Raw genomic sequence first — 14038 nt, forward strand, 5'->3', positions numbered from 1 at the left:
ATGAAGCCTATATATTCCAGAACACTATTCAGAGAATACTTGCTGTGTGAAAAAATAAGCCTCTATTTCTTGAAACTACTGAAGCTTCAGTTTTTTTATTTCTTTCAGTAAACACTTCCAACAGTCCAGAAATTGATTTCTGACACGCGAATGAATATTGGAGAGGCAAATAACAGTGTCTGTTATAATTATATTCCAAACTGCTTTCAGTAATGTAAAATTAAAATCTGTTGTAATTGCTATCAGCAAAGGAAAAAATTAGCTGAAGCAAAGAACGAACTAATTTGTTTCAACATTTTTAAGTGAAAAATTGCAGTTCATATAATGCCACTAATTAAGGTAGAGAATGAAGATGACTATTGGAAATGATACTGTAATTAGTGGTAACTGTGGAAGAGTAAAATGAATGTCTTCCTTCTTGGAAGAAGTACAGATACCATAGCTTTTTTTTAACAGGTAGGTAATTAGATGATTTTTGAGAGCAGTAGGAAACTGTATTTTTGAACTTTAAAGCTGTAAAAAGTAGAGAATTTATTACTGGAAGAAAATAATATTTTATTCCTTCAGCTCAGAGAACTACCTTGTTTGTTTACAAGAGATACTAACTAATAATCAATCATTTATTTAATCAGTCACCCCTTCATTTTTTCAATCAGTTAACAAATTTTGTGTTCACAGTCTTCCCTCTGTTTTCCAGGAGCCATGTCTCCATGCTGCTGTTGAGAAGACACCATCTCTAGTCTCCCCACTCTGTGCCCTGGCCCAGCATATGATTACTCTTCCAGAAAAAGAGAGGCACTAACTGAGCCTCAGCCTCCAGGTCACCTAAGGAATAAGGTCTCTGAGGAAGTTTCAGTCACCTTTGCTCATCAAAAAATAAGAGCTGCAGTAATGAAAATAGGTGGCAATCCTGTGTTTTCCAGCTTGAACTGTTTACCCACATTCTCTCAAGAAGCTATCAGGGTTAATCCCGTCATTCCTCACTTTCTGCTTCTCCTTAGTCACTCAGAGAGGCCCAAGACACCTCTGCCATCCGTCATCAAGTGAACTCGCATTCCCACGCTCCGCTGTATGCCCATTAATCTCCTTTAATCTCTTAACTCCCAAACCCTTCAAGTGTGCCCTTTGCAAAGCACCCCATGTCAACAGCAAAGCACTGAGTTGCTCTAACTTGGCTCTAAATGTTCTCTTCAGCCTCTCCCTCTAACTGAAACCTGGCTATTCTGTGAACTACATCACTTCCCTACAGATCTTTCAAGACTCTTTTGTCCTCTCAAGGGGTTGACTACTAGTAATTTCCCCTCCATTTCCTTCATCTAGCTTCTCAATTATTAGGAATCATTTCCATCTGCCTTTCTAAAAACAAAAATAAAATTTGACCACCACCTCCCACCTCCATCCCATCCTACCCTAGCTACAGTCCCATATCTCTGCTCCCTCTGTGGAAAAACGTATTGAAAAATCTTCGGTAGATAATAATGCTGCTTTCTTTTTTTGTTTGTTTTTGTTTCTTGCAGTACGCGGGCCTCTCACTACTCCCGTTGCGGAGCACAGGCTCCGGACGCGCAGGCTCAGCGGCCATGGCTCACGGGCCCAGCCGCTCCGTGGCATGTGGGATCCTCCCGGACCGGGGCACGAACCCACGTCCCCTGCATCGACAGGCGGACTCTCAACCGCTGCGCCACCAGGGAAGCCCAATGCTGCTTTCTTGCCTATAGTTCTTCTTCACACCACTCAGATGGAGCTTCCAGGCCTACCAGTCTACCGAGTCTATTCTTTGCAAGGTTGCCAATGACCTACATGTTGTCAAAATCCATAATTATCTCATTGAAACACTTTCTTCCTTTGAATCCCTAGTTTTCCTCTCACCTCACCTCTGTCTCCTTTGATAGCCCCCCTTCACTCTTCAATCACAAATGTTGACATGTTCCAGGACTTGGTCCTGAAGCCCCTGTTTTCTCCATCTAGACTTTAGTCACTATCCTATGTGATCTCATCTAATCCTGTGACTTTATATACTATAACTATGTGAGCCATCCTCCAAAAGACCAAATTAATTTTTCTTCATTACTACATGTTTCCACTTGGATTTCCAACAGACATCTTGTACAATTTGGCTAAAACTTTGCTTTTTATCCCCAAACATGCTCCTGTTGACTTTGTTTTCAGTTTTAGTAAACATCTGCTGAGTTCCTCAAGTCAGAAATTCACATATTACCTTTGATTCATATCCTTTCCTCAATCTTATAACCAATCAAATAGCAATACTTTCATTCTATTTTCAAAATATATTCTGAATCCATTCACTTCACAACTTTTCAACTATTACCCATGTCCACAGAGTGTGGTTATGTGGATTGTTCAGTTGACAAGGGCATCAAGCCAAGGGGTAAGTCTGTGTGAAAATTTAGCCCATACTCTACCTGTTTTCTTGGTGTTGGGTTATATCTTTTTGGCAGAAGGGATTTTTTTTGTTGTTGGTATAAGAGTCTTGGCAAGACTTGCACCAAAAGGATCACCCTTTTCAAATTTCACAAAGAAGACTGGCTAGCTAACCCCTAACATCACTTTAGTAAAGTCACCATCATTCTTTCCCAAACAACTGCAATAGCCCTCTAATTGTCTTCTTTCTCTCTATTCTTTTCTCTACACAGTTGCCCCAGTATCACAATACATTTAGCAGCCAAAATGAAATGATAAACCAGAACATGTTGTTCCCTGGCTTAAAACCCTTGCCTGACTTACCAAGTCCTACACAGTCCATGCCCTGTTTACTTATCCAAGCTTATCTGGTATCAATTTAGAGATAATTGGTGAATCACTCTACAAAGGAAATTTTGAGCTTTCAGAGTATTTTGGGGGTGGGGTGGGGGACATGTTTTCATCTGATTCTCTTGTGGTTGGATGCTTGTCGCCATTTAGAGCTTATCATGTCTTTAAGAATTTCTCTGAGTATCAAAACTAAGTTGCTCGTATTTTAATATTTTGATAATCTTTATTATTAATTCATTCTTCACTTATTACATTCATTTATTGTTTACTCTACATCTAACTTCTCTAAAATATAAGTTCCTTATTTGTCATGTTCACTGCCATTTCCCAGCCTTTTAGATTGTGCATGGCACATAGTAGGTCTTTGACAAATACTTGTTCAATGACTTTCTGACTATTTTAAGTGCCTGCTCAGCAAGTTACACAATGAGTGATTGTGGGATATCATTGTGTGTTTACTGGAAGAATGAAAAAAGCAAAAACAAACAAATACTTATCCTTTAAGGCATAGCTAAAAAGCAATTTCAATAAAGTCATCTTTCACCCAAAACCCATTTCAGTATACACACAAGAATTAGAAACTTGTTAGAGGAGCATTAATTTTTAAGGGAATAACATGATCAGTTAGTGTTTGGTTCTGTTTAAGATTAAGGCCTAGCTGGGAGATACAGATTTGAGACTTACACAACTCAATAATCTTTGAAACACAGATAATATAGAATAAAGTTCTAAAGAAAGGAGAGGAACTAACATAGAATACAAACTAGTGACATTAAAAAGGAAGCCTGAAAGTCAGAATAGTGTAGACCCTCATAGTGGAGGAAATGATAAATTAATTTTGCAATTTCTATGTGAATGGCCATGGCATTTATAAGATTTTTTTTTTTTAAATAACTGCTGAGACTTAAGACAAAGTGAGGTATTGATTTGTTGACACCCTTATTCCGGTTTTTTTAAAACCTTGAAAATTTTTTTTTGTTAAGTGATATATTAGTAAAATGATGAAACTTGAACACAACACATCAAGGAAAATTTACCTATTCAGCAACTGTTTTCATGTCTGTCACACTTGATATAATCCCAGTTCACATTTTGCAGTTCTTTTTTTATTAAAGCAAGTAAAATTTTAATAGTATTCTCCTCCTAGGTTTTAGAGGCACACAAAAGATATTGTAATTTCATGACTGTATATCTTACAGTATATAAATAAATAAAAGGGGTTTAGAGAAACTGGGTTCAAAATCCTGACTGTATTGTGTATTAACTGAGTGACACTGGAAAGGTTATAAAACCTTCTTAGGTCTAAACTTTCTCACTTATAAATGGATCTATGATATTTTACATTCTTGTACAAATAAATGATGTAATATGTCTAAAGCTGTTGAAATATTGCCTAGCATCACATAGCAATGCTCCATATATAAAAGCTTTATTTATTTGAAAGGTAAATTATTTCCAGGTGAAAAGACATTATTTCACCCACTTAAAAAATATGCTCAACACTGTTTTTAAAACGTCTGTCTGTGATATAGGCTTTCTACTTCATATACCATGTTAGTATTTTCTTCCATGATTAAAAACAATAATTATACGGAAAAATATATATTCCTTTAAATTCATAAGAATTATCAACATAAGTAAATGCACAAAGTGAGAAAAGTTTGGTAATAGATTCAAGTTTACACATGGAGGTAGAATCTATTATTTTGTCCTACATTATTTTGGACAAGTGTCCCTCTCCTTCCACCATCCCCATCACTCCTTCAACCTTATGGTTTTAGTAAAAGCTAACAAGTCCCACCCTGGCCATCATTAATCAGAAAGAGTTGTGTATGTACTCAAAGATGTGCCACTCAGACATTTTCTCCAGGAATTTTAAAATTGGAATTTAAGAAAAAGAGCTAATTCTTCTCAGTTGGTGAGGGGAGGATGATGACCATGGAAGCAGCTGGTAGACATGACATCTACAAGGTGGATAAAGTGCATCTGCACAAAGAAGGACTAAATTTGACAATGTGAGAGGGACAGCCCGGGAAATATTCCTTTTCTTGTTTACAGTTGTCCATAAAGGCAGCTGTGCGTGTGACTTTTGGTGGTATGTTTCTGTGAACAAATGTATTTCCCTTTTGGCCTAAGTTTGTTCAAGCTGGGTTTCCTTTAGTTCAAAACAAAAGTGTCCTGAGAAATGTTTATTGTCAAATGTTACTGTGTATAATTAGCTCATTTGGAGTGCAAAGCACAACATGGCAAAACAAAACTGTCTTCATATATTATTTATATTTGAGAAAATTTGGATGGAAAGTCAAATTTTGGGAAATTGTGAATATTTTTAGACAGCAAGACATTGATCTTCAGAGATATTTGCATCTGCCCTTCCTGTATTGATAATTTCCCCTTTTAGGAGGAAGTATCAATGAGGTTTCTGTTTTCCTCAAAGAGTATAGAACAGTTTGGCTGGATTGGAATTCATCCTCTTAGCCCCAAAGTGCTCTGTTCTAGCAGCTGCATAAACAAAGGATTTACTGCTCTATATTGAGGATGCAATTCTTATTGGTGTTTGTATTATCCTTGGGTTCATCTCGTTGGTTGTTTAATTTTCTAGGAAATGTAAGAAGCCTGCAATAGGACTCTGGTTTTAAAAATTGGCAGATATCTTAACCTCTTAAAATAGGAAAATACTTTTCCCATTAAATATTTAGTAGTTACATATAATCATGTGTAGAGATTTTCAGAATATAATTTCCCAATAATTTTACAACACAGTGTTATTATTGAGAAAATTTTTAACTTGCTACTACTAAACATGAAATACTGTCACCAAATGAAATCAAAAGTGAAAAAAAAATACTACCACTCAGGATTTAAGCAGTAATGTACTAGTATTTGCTAGCTATTCTGTTACTAAAGAGATGGGAGAGTAGTGGTTTCTAAAAGAAACATCAGGAAAATTGCATAATTTTATTATTGATTCTAATGTGGCATTAGCAGATTTACTCAGAAAAGACAATGTAGCCATTCCTCTTTAGGGGGCTGTGTAGAATATTTTAAAAAAAGTATTTCCCCCACCCCCTCTTTATTTTTTAAGCACGAAGCTACAAAAGCAGGGCTTTTCCTTCTGGAAAAGACTGAGAAGCTTCCATCAACAACTATAAAAACTGGACTGCATATACACATTGAACACACTGAACAAGAGAACACATGCTCTTTGATGGCCCTGAGGTCACCTTTTGCACAGTTCCTGTTTACAGTCCTTAACGCTCCAGCACCTTCCACCCTCCCCAACTCTTCTGAACATTCAAACTGTTTCTCCACTTAGCCTTTAGTTTTGTGCTGCCTCATGGTACCTTCTTTACCACATGCAGTTTCTGAAGGAATTATTTCTGTCTTAGGCTCCCAAGACTGGCTTGAGCCTGAGATAGTAAAGTGTTTGACTGAATGGAACAAATACTAAAAATACCAGAATAATTAAAATATCTAGAAAATATCTCCTAATACAGTTCAGTACAAGGTGCCATTTCTCTAGTTTTATCAAGTCAGGCATCAGAATACCACTGTCAGACAGGATTTACTCAGCTCAGATACCTACCCATGACCACATCACAAAGGACCCTTGACTATGCATTTATAAAGAGAAAAAAACAAACAAAAATTACATATATAAGTTTACTTAAAATGACTAAACTCACACTCTGCAATGAAGATAATATACATTTTGCTATAAATGTCACAGAGACCGTTTAATAGATAAACAATAAGTGAGACAATAGATTTGGATATAATTTTACAGCTTCTATAGAACGAGCTTCTTAGTATATAACATTGTACAATTGTTCTGTATATATGAGTCTATACATAATGCTCTAGACAAAGAATCTAGATGAAAACAAAAAGAAATCATCATTCATGTTTGACTAAGAGAATTGCCTTTGTATTTGTCTACCTTGCATTTTCTAAATTCTATCGACACTGCTGCTGTTGTTGTTCTGGTTTATCGACCACAGGCAACCACTTTCATCTAATTAACCTCATACCACTCTTTGCAGGATATAACTTGATTTGTTAAGAAGGCATTACTCCATATACTTGGTCTAATATCTGTGTTTTCTTTGTATTCGTTCAAGAATGGCTTCTCTCCCTCTGTTTCACAACCTTGAGTTTCTCTGCCTCTTGTGTACCACCTATTGATATAAGACAATCTATACAAACTCATGGAATAAATGTATGAAGAGTTGTTATGATAGAAATAGCAACTTTCAGATGAAGATCCAATCTGAAAAAAAGGCAAATCTGCTCCTTAATTAGAAGGAAATAGAGATATTGTGAAACTTCCAGTGTGCCCTTCATAAGAGAGCTCCCAGGAAGCATAGTTCAGTGGTCTAGACATTATACAATATTATGGTGGCTACATCAGAAATAAAAGCATCTGCACTTTGAAATGCTTTTAAAAATTTACTGCACATGATGTAAAATTAAATTAGAGTATATAAAATACTATATAAACAGTAAATTACCAATAAATAGTAAAAGCATCATTAGTCATCATTAGATGGAACCTATTCCTCTATTATTTGGGCTTGAGAGATGATTCCTAGTTCTGGCTGCTGAAATAGAGTTTTGCAATCCTCTCCTTTCCCTCTCCACCTCCAATATATCTGAAATAAATTAACTAGTAAATGAGAGTATGCCTATGATTATCTTAAGGATAAGAGCAGAAGTCTTCAGAATACTTACAGGCTGTTTAATGATATCCTACTACTCTTAAACTGTTTTGTTGGTGGGATTTGCATCTAATTACTTTACATGATATACAGTAGAGCACTTCTTAATGCAATATTACACAAAGAGATTTATTTGGATGGTGACATACATGGTCCCGTCTGCAATCATTTATTTTCAGCCTACACAGTTTTCAGTGTTTGTAGAAATATCCCCCAAATATAATCATACAATTTCATGATTGACTTTTTGATAACTTCTCTCTAAAATCCTGAAAAATAATATGAGGTATGACTGACTTCTTTTCAGTTTCCTATCCAAATATATTGTTGTATATTTTGGGGGGGAAAAAACACAATAGTATTTTTTGGAATTGTTTTGCTGTATTCTGGGTGGGATGTGGTTTATAATGACAGAAATTGAATTCCAAGGCACCCATTGAAATAATGAAAATATTCTTCTTACTATAAAGTTTCTGGGTTTGGTTGTTTCTCATTTCTTTGACTAGCTAATTTAGAAACTTGAAACTGCATCTGGTGGGCAGTGTGGGAGAAAGGGGTTACAATCAACAGAGTAAATATAGTGCAATGTTTTTAAAAACTGACCTGATACTGAGTTTGGAAACATTAGCATATTGTGACACTGTACAGTGATAGGAGTGAAACATCTGATCCAGTTGTAAGTGGATTACTTGGGGTAACAGCCTCACCTGGGTAGGAAGCATGCAAATGAAGAGAAGCCTCGTGAGAAGTCAGTTGGTGGGAAGAAACAGCAGAGCAAGGCTACTTAAAAGAACAGACAAAATAATACCAAAAGGCTGAATGCACATTTAAGGTTTCATAGGCAAAGTGGGGGTAGGTCACAAGGAGAGAAAAAAATGATGAGAAATATATAAGTGAAGCTTTCTGAATAGAAATGCCATATGCAGGAGTTTCCCAGCCATCAGCACTGTCCCTGAAGACCATTTATACTTCACAGCATTAATATTCATTAGGTGTAACACCGTATGTTGCACAGCAGGATGCATTGCCAGCAGACTGTTTGTCATAAAGCCAGATTTAATAAAGCATTGTAAAACAAACATTATGATGATAAATACAAAATGACAAGCTAATTAAGAGAATCTTAATTGCCATTTTTCCATAATAACATTTGTTTAGCTGTGTCTGTCTTTGTGCTAGCATCCTTCTTATTCAGCTTGCATTCCATGCACCTTCCTCAACACTCCCCACCACGGGAAAATTATGCCACATATGATTTAAAGTACTTAATGCCTCCTTTTCCCCTCCCACAAATCGACTATAAGGTAATGAATAGCTGCATGCCATTGCTGGTCACAAACATTAACCTTTAATCCTAAAAGCATGGAAAGCAACTCTAATGGAAGTTGTATATTCACATGCCAGGTGAAATAATAAGTTACAGAAATCAATACAAACTCTAAATTCAAATATCACCTAAAATCTTTTGTGAAATATTAGAAGTTAACTTTTTTCAGCCTGAAGAAATCCAATTTGGATTTCAGCAGTCTCTATTACTGTTTTAAAAGAACTCCTGAAACCCATCAAATTTCATTGAGCAGTTCTCTAGCGAAGCAAAGAGAGGTGATTTACATACCTTACATCATATTAGTGAATAGAAGGTCTCTAATCTTCACTCAAAATTTCTGTATCATATTTCACAAGCTCCCCAACTGGCCCAGTCCATAAAATATCTTATATTTTTCTCCCTTTCCTTTATAAGATACCATTTAAAATGTATACTTTTTTTTTTTTTTTCGGTACACGGGCCTCCCACCGCTGTGGCCTCTCCCGTTGCGGAGCGCAGGCTCAGCGGCCATGTCCGCTCCGCGGCATGTGGGATCTTCCCGGACCGGGGCACGAACCCGTGTCTGCTGCATCAGCAGGCGGACTCTCAACCACTGCGCCACCAGGGAAGCCCCTAAAACGTGTACATTCTTGCTGCAGTTTAGAAATAGGGGCTTACTAAGAAGTCCGAATATTGCCTAGGAAAAGGATGAATAACCATCTCCCAAGAGTCTCTACCGTATTTCCTTGGTACTTTCACTAAAGCGCAAGTTCTAGTCCTCAGCTTTGCTGTATCATGGGATGACTAGACTGAAGCAGATTCAAAATCAGAGGTGCGCTGATAAATATTTAATAGCTGGCTCTAAGATTGGGAGAAAAAAAGCTCTGATCTGTGGGATTTGTGGACCTCAAGCTAACAATGAGAAGTCACTTAAGAAGTTGGAAAGAGATGCACATGATTGGCTATCAGGAGTGTTGATGTAACATATAAATGTACAATGAATTAATTATCAGTAGAGAGTCACCCCAATTAGGTTTTGGGAGAGAAAATTTTCTGAATTTTTTTGTATCCATGGTTCAGAGAAAAATCTTGGAGCTCGGAAACTGGAAACATCAAATAGGTATCTACATAGTTTGAATAATAATAAATCTATTGACAAATTTTTGGCTAACAAATAACAATTTCATAGGCAGTTAATTGGTACAAATATCTACTCCAACTAGAAGTGTAATAATGTTAAATAAGGTAGAAAAAAATCACAATGGCCTCTGAAATACAATGTTAAAATTTTCCTAGATATGTCTAAGAAGATGTCAATACAAATACTTGAAGTGATTCTGCCTAAAAAAATTTTTTCAGAAAAATTGATGACATTTTCAGTATTATTTTATATCTTGTAAAAAACTTATGTTTCTGATTTAAGGTATGGTTTGTTCAATTATTAAGTTCAATTTTGATGGGATGGAGGACAGAGGGAGGCTGAACACATCTCCTGTTAAGATGTGTGGAAAGTCAAATGAGAACTATTAGTTTTAACAAAATAATCTGAAAACTTCTCAACACTCTTCAAAACTACCTACTAAGTCTGCAGTGCATTATATAGTAGACTGAAAAGTAAGCTTGAACATGGATAGTTCTGCTTCAGTTTATTAGATGTTTCTCTGGTCAATTATTTTGTGAAACACCACAATTATATAACTTTATAAAGTTTAAAAAGCATATAATTATTAACTTATTTTCACAATCATCATAATTAAACTTAGCTTTGAATCTTGGATTCACCACTTGCTAATTCTTTGACTTTTGAAAAAATCTTAACTTTTCTGAGCATAGCTTCATTATTGGTAAAATAATGGTACTTGGTATATATTGAGTAGGCGAAGTGTTCAAAAATGTAACTGGTTTCAAAAATATATTATTATTATTTACACTATTTAAATTGCTGCAAGTACTTTGGCCAGTGAAAAGTAAGAATACAACATTTCTCTTTTTTTCCTAGGCTTTATTTGATAGAATCATCTTTCTATTTTCACTAACATACTTTCAGGTTGAATTGTATCCATCACAATGTGGCATTTATATCTTTACAGTTCTATTTATTGCCATAAGACCAGTTAAGTAAAGACACGATATGGGTGTTATTCAGGTTAGATCTTGGATAGAGTGTATTTCTGATAAAACTGTGCATAAAGATGTAATCTAATGCCAATTTCTTTGTTGTAACTCACTGCTATATACCATATTCTTTATATGGGCCAATCAACATAAAAATAATAATTGGAAGATTAAGGAAATATTTTGAACTTGTAAAAATCTATGATTTTTGCTAACTACTCAATGAGTGTAACCTTCTCACTAATTAATCCACATTTTAAAAATGAATATTATTTTTTAGATTCAATAATTATCAAAGTATAGACATTTACAAGACTATAACAGAGATTCTAACAATTATATCTTAATTATCTGTATGTCTTATATAGTTTTGTTTTCCTAATGCCTCTGCCCATGTTATCAAGCTCCCTTAAGTTTTTTTTTTTTTTTTTTTTTTCGGTACGCGGGCCTCTCACTGTTGTGGCCTCTCCCGCTGCGGAGCACAAGCTCCGGACGCACAGGCTCAGCGGCCATGGCTCACGGGCCCAGCTGCTCCACAGCATGTGGGATCTTCCCGGACCGGGGCACGAACCCGTGTCCCCTGCATCAGCAGGCGGACTCTCAACCACTGCGCCACCAGGGAAGCCCTCCCTTAAGTTTTTAATAATCCTTTTCTTCTTATAAGTATTGAGACTGTTTGAAAAAATAATACTCACTTTCATCATTTTAATCTTCATTATTAGAATGATTTTTAAGCATTCAAAAATATATTTGAACATGTGTAGTAAAGTGCCAAAAAATAAAAAGACATAAATTCTTAGAATTAATCAGTACTAAATCTTGTTATTGCTTTTTATTAATATAATAGTGCTCATAAATGCCAAAAAAGTAAAAGAGTATGTGAGAGCATTACACAAAAAACAAAAATTTGAGGGGAGAATCCCACATGGATTATATGCCAACTGCCCTAAACTTCAGATTACTATCTTTTTAAACATACTCATGAAACTAAAAAAGTGCATAGGTAATTCACAGTAAAATCAGCATGTTCAGGTGTCTCTTTTATTTTTGAAATAGTGGAAAAAATAATGAAAAAATAAAAAGAATTTTATCTATTAGGACAAAAGAATCATGTCCCACCCCCAGCAAAAAAAAGGTTTTTAATTGCAATTGTTCTAACTATCAAAGTTAGAACCTTCTTTTATTGAATAAGTTTCATAAACGTTGGTCCCTTCTCAGTACTATACTTTTGTGATTTAGGTCAGAAATTTATTTTTATTTTTAATTTAAACTCAATATTTAGCATACATTTATGAAACTATAGGCTTAAGTGATTTAAATGCAATAATATCTTGGTTATGAAAATAATTTCATTAAACAGTTATTATCACTAGGCTAAACATCTTGACTCATAGTTAAAACAAAAAGACAAGTATCTAAACTTCATTATAAGGGGGGGAAAGAATCATTAAGCAAAGTGGTCATACAAATTAAGAAATAATCTTATTTGCAGAAAATTCCTATCCTGGAATTGTATTGTCCTAATCTAATTATCATCTTAATGAAAACTCTAAAGTTTACTCACAGGTAGTAGAGGATATATCTATTAATTCAATCATTTTGGCAAAATTTTTTTAATCAGTTAAATTCAGAGGGAAGTATCCACTTACCCTGCCTGTATGTGATCCAGCATTACTTTACATTTTTTTAGGGTTTGCCAGATGTTTGGTTATAAAGATGAATTGCTTTTGGTATAAAAACTGTGAATCCATTTTCTAGGTATTAGGTTTAGTCAGAGAATAAACATAGTATTTCTATTTTTTAAAAGCTTATATCATCAGTCTAATCTCAGAAACATCCACCTGAAATTGATTTCAAAAGAATGGACCTACACACTGAGGCAGAGTATAGACGTTTAGTTTGGTATAAGACAAGCCAGACCCCTTACTTCTTGGCAGCTTTTACTGCTAGACGTGCTGTGAGCTCATCTTTAACAATGAAGGCAGGGCAGTCTCTAGGCTTGGCTTTGACTCCATGTGGGGCATCAGGTTTCCACTCTGCCTCATCCTCTGTCTGGGTACTTCTGCTCTTGGAATCAAGTAAACTGGGTGACTCAGTGAACCAAGTACTGCATAGACTTAAGTGATTCCTTGGCAACAAGCAAAAGAGTAGTTAACTCTGTGGGTTCACTAAAATTTAGTATCCCAGAACCACAGATTATTAAATGGCACTTGGTTGAACACCAAAAAAGAAAAAAAGAAAAATTACAAGTTTCTATATGTTCCCTACACATGGGCAAGAGATTTTGCACTTTTACATTTTATATCCATTCTATCCATTGTTTTTGCTGTTGCTGCTGATATAATGTGATTGCAGTTATGCTATAGATCATTAATATTTGGAAGAGCCTAAATAATATCAGTTTATATTAAATATATACAGAATAATATATAAAGGACACCTAAAATTGATGTTGAGAAAATCTACAGTAATATTTAAGAATTGTGAAAGAGAAGCAGATATTAAAACGTATTAGAGCAATAATAACGTAAATAGCATGGGATTTGTGCAAATAAAAATGATCAGTAAAAAAGAATAGGTCATAAACCAATGTGAAGTGAATGTATGTCCAATAAATTATGCTGAAAAAGTTGGTTGAGGGAAAAAAAATTACATAACTTTTTCATGACTAGCACTGTTATTGCTCATACTTCATAAGTTTCACAGAAGTAATGTAACATATATCATTTTACTGTAATATTTGTTATTTCACAGTAGAGAATACATATATATTAATAATGACTAAGAAAACAAGTATATTTCTTGTGGGTAAGTCCTATGTGTTATACAGTTGATAATTCCAAGGTTTCTTGTATAGTGCTGAACCCATAAGTTAGTGCCATCCAGTATTTGTCTAACTGATTATCAGGCATTGAGATTATCTATCCAAAGTTTCCAAGTACTATTGCAAAACAGAAGGTTTCTTGCAACCTACATGAGAGTTTGGGCAGATTATAAAAACAATGAATGAAAACTTAGGACTACTTGAAAAAATATAAAAGGAATCTAGTATTCCTCAGACCACCATTAAACAGTCTTTGCAAAAAGACAGTTAGAAAATGATAACTGTCAGCCTTTTTCTACATTT

Source organism: Aethalodelphis obliquidens, unplaced genomic scaffold (genome assembly GCF_003676395.1).
Source record: "Aethalodelphis obliquidens isolate GAN/ISIS:26980383/991018 unplaced genomic scaffold, ASM367639v1 scaffold1, whole genome shotgun sequence".
Lineage (NCBI taxonomy): Eukaryota > Metazoa > Chordata > Mammalia > Artiodactyla > Delphinidae > Aethalodelphis > Aethalodelphis obliquidens.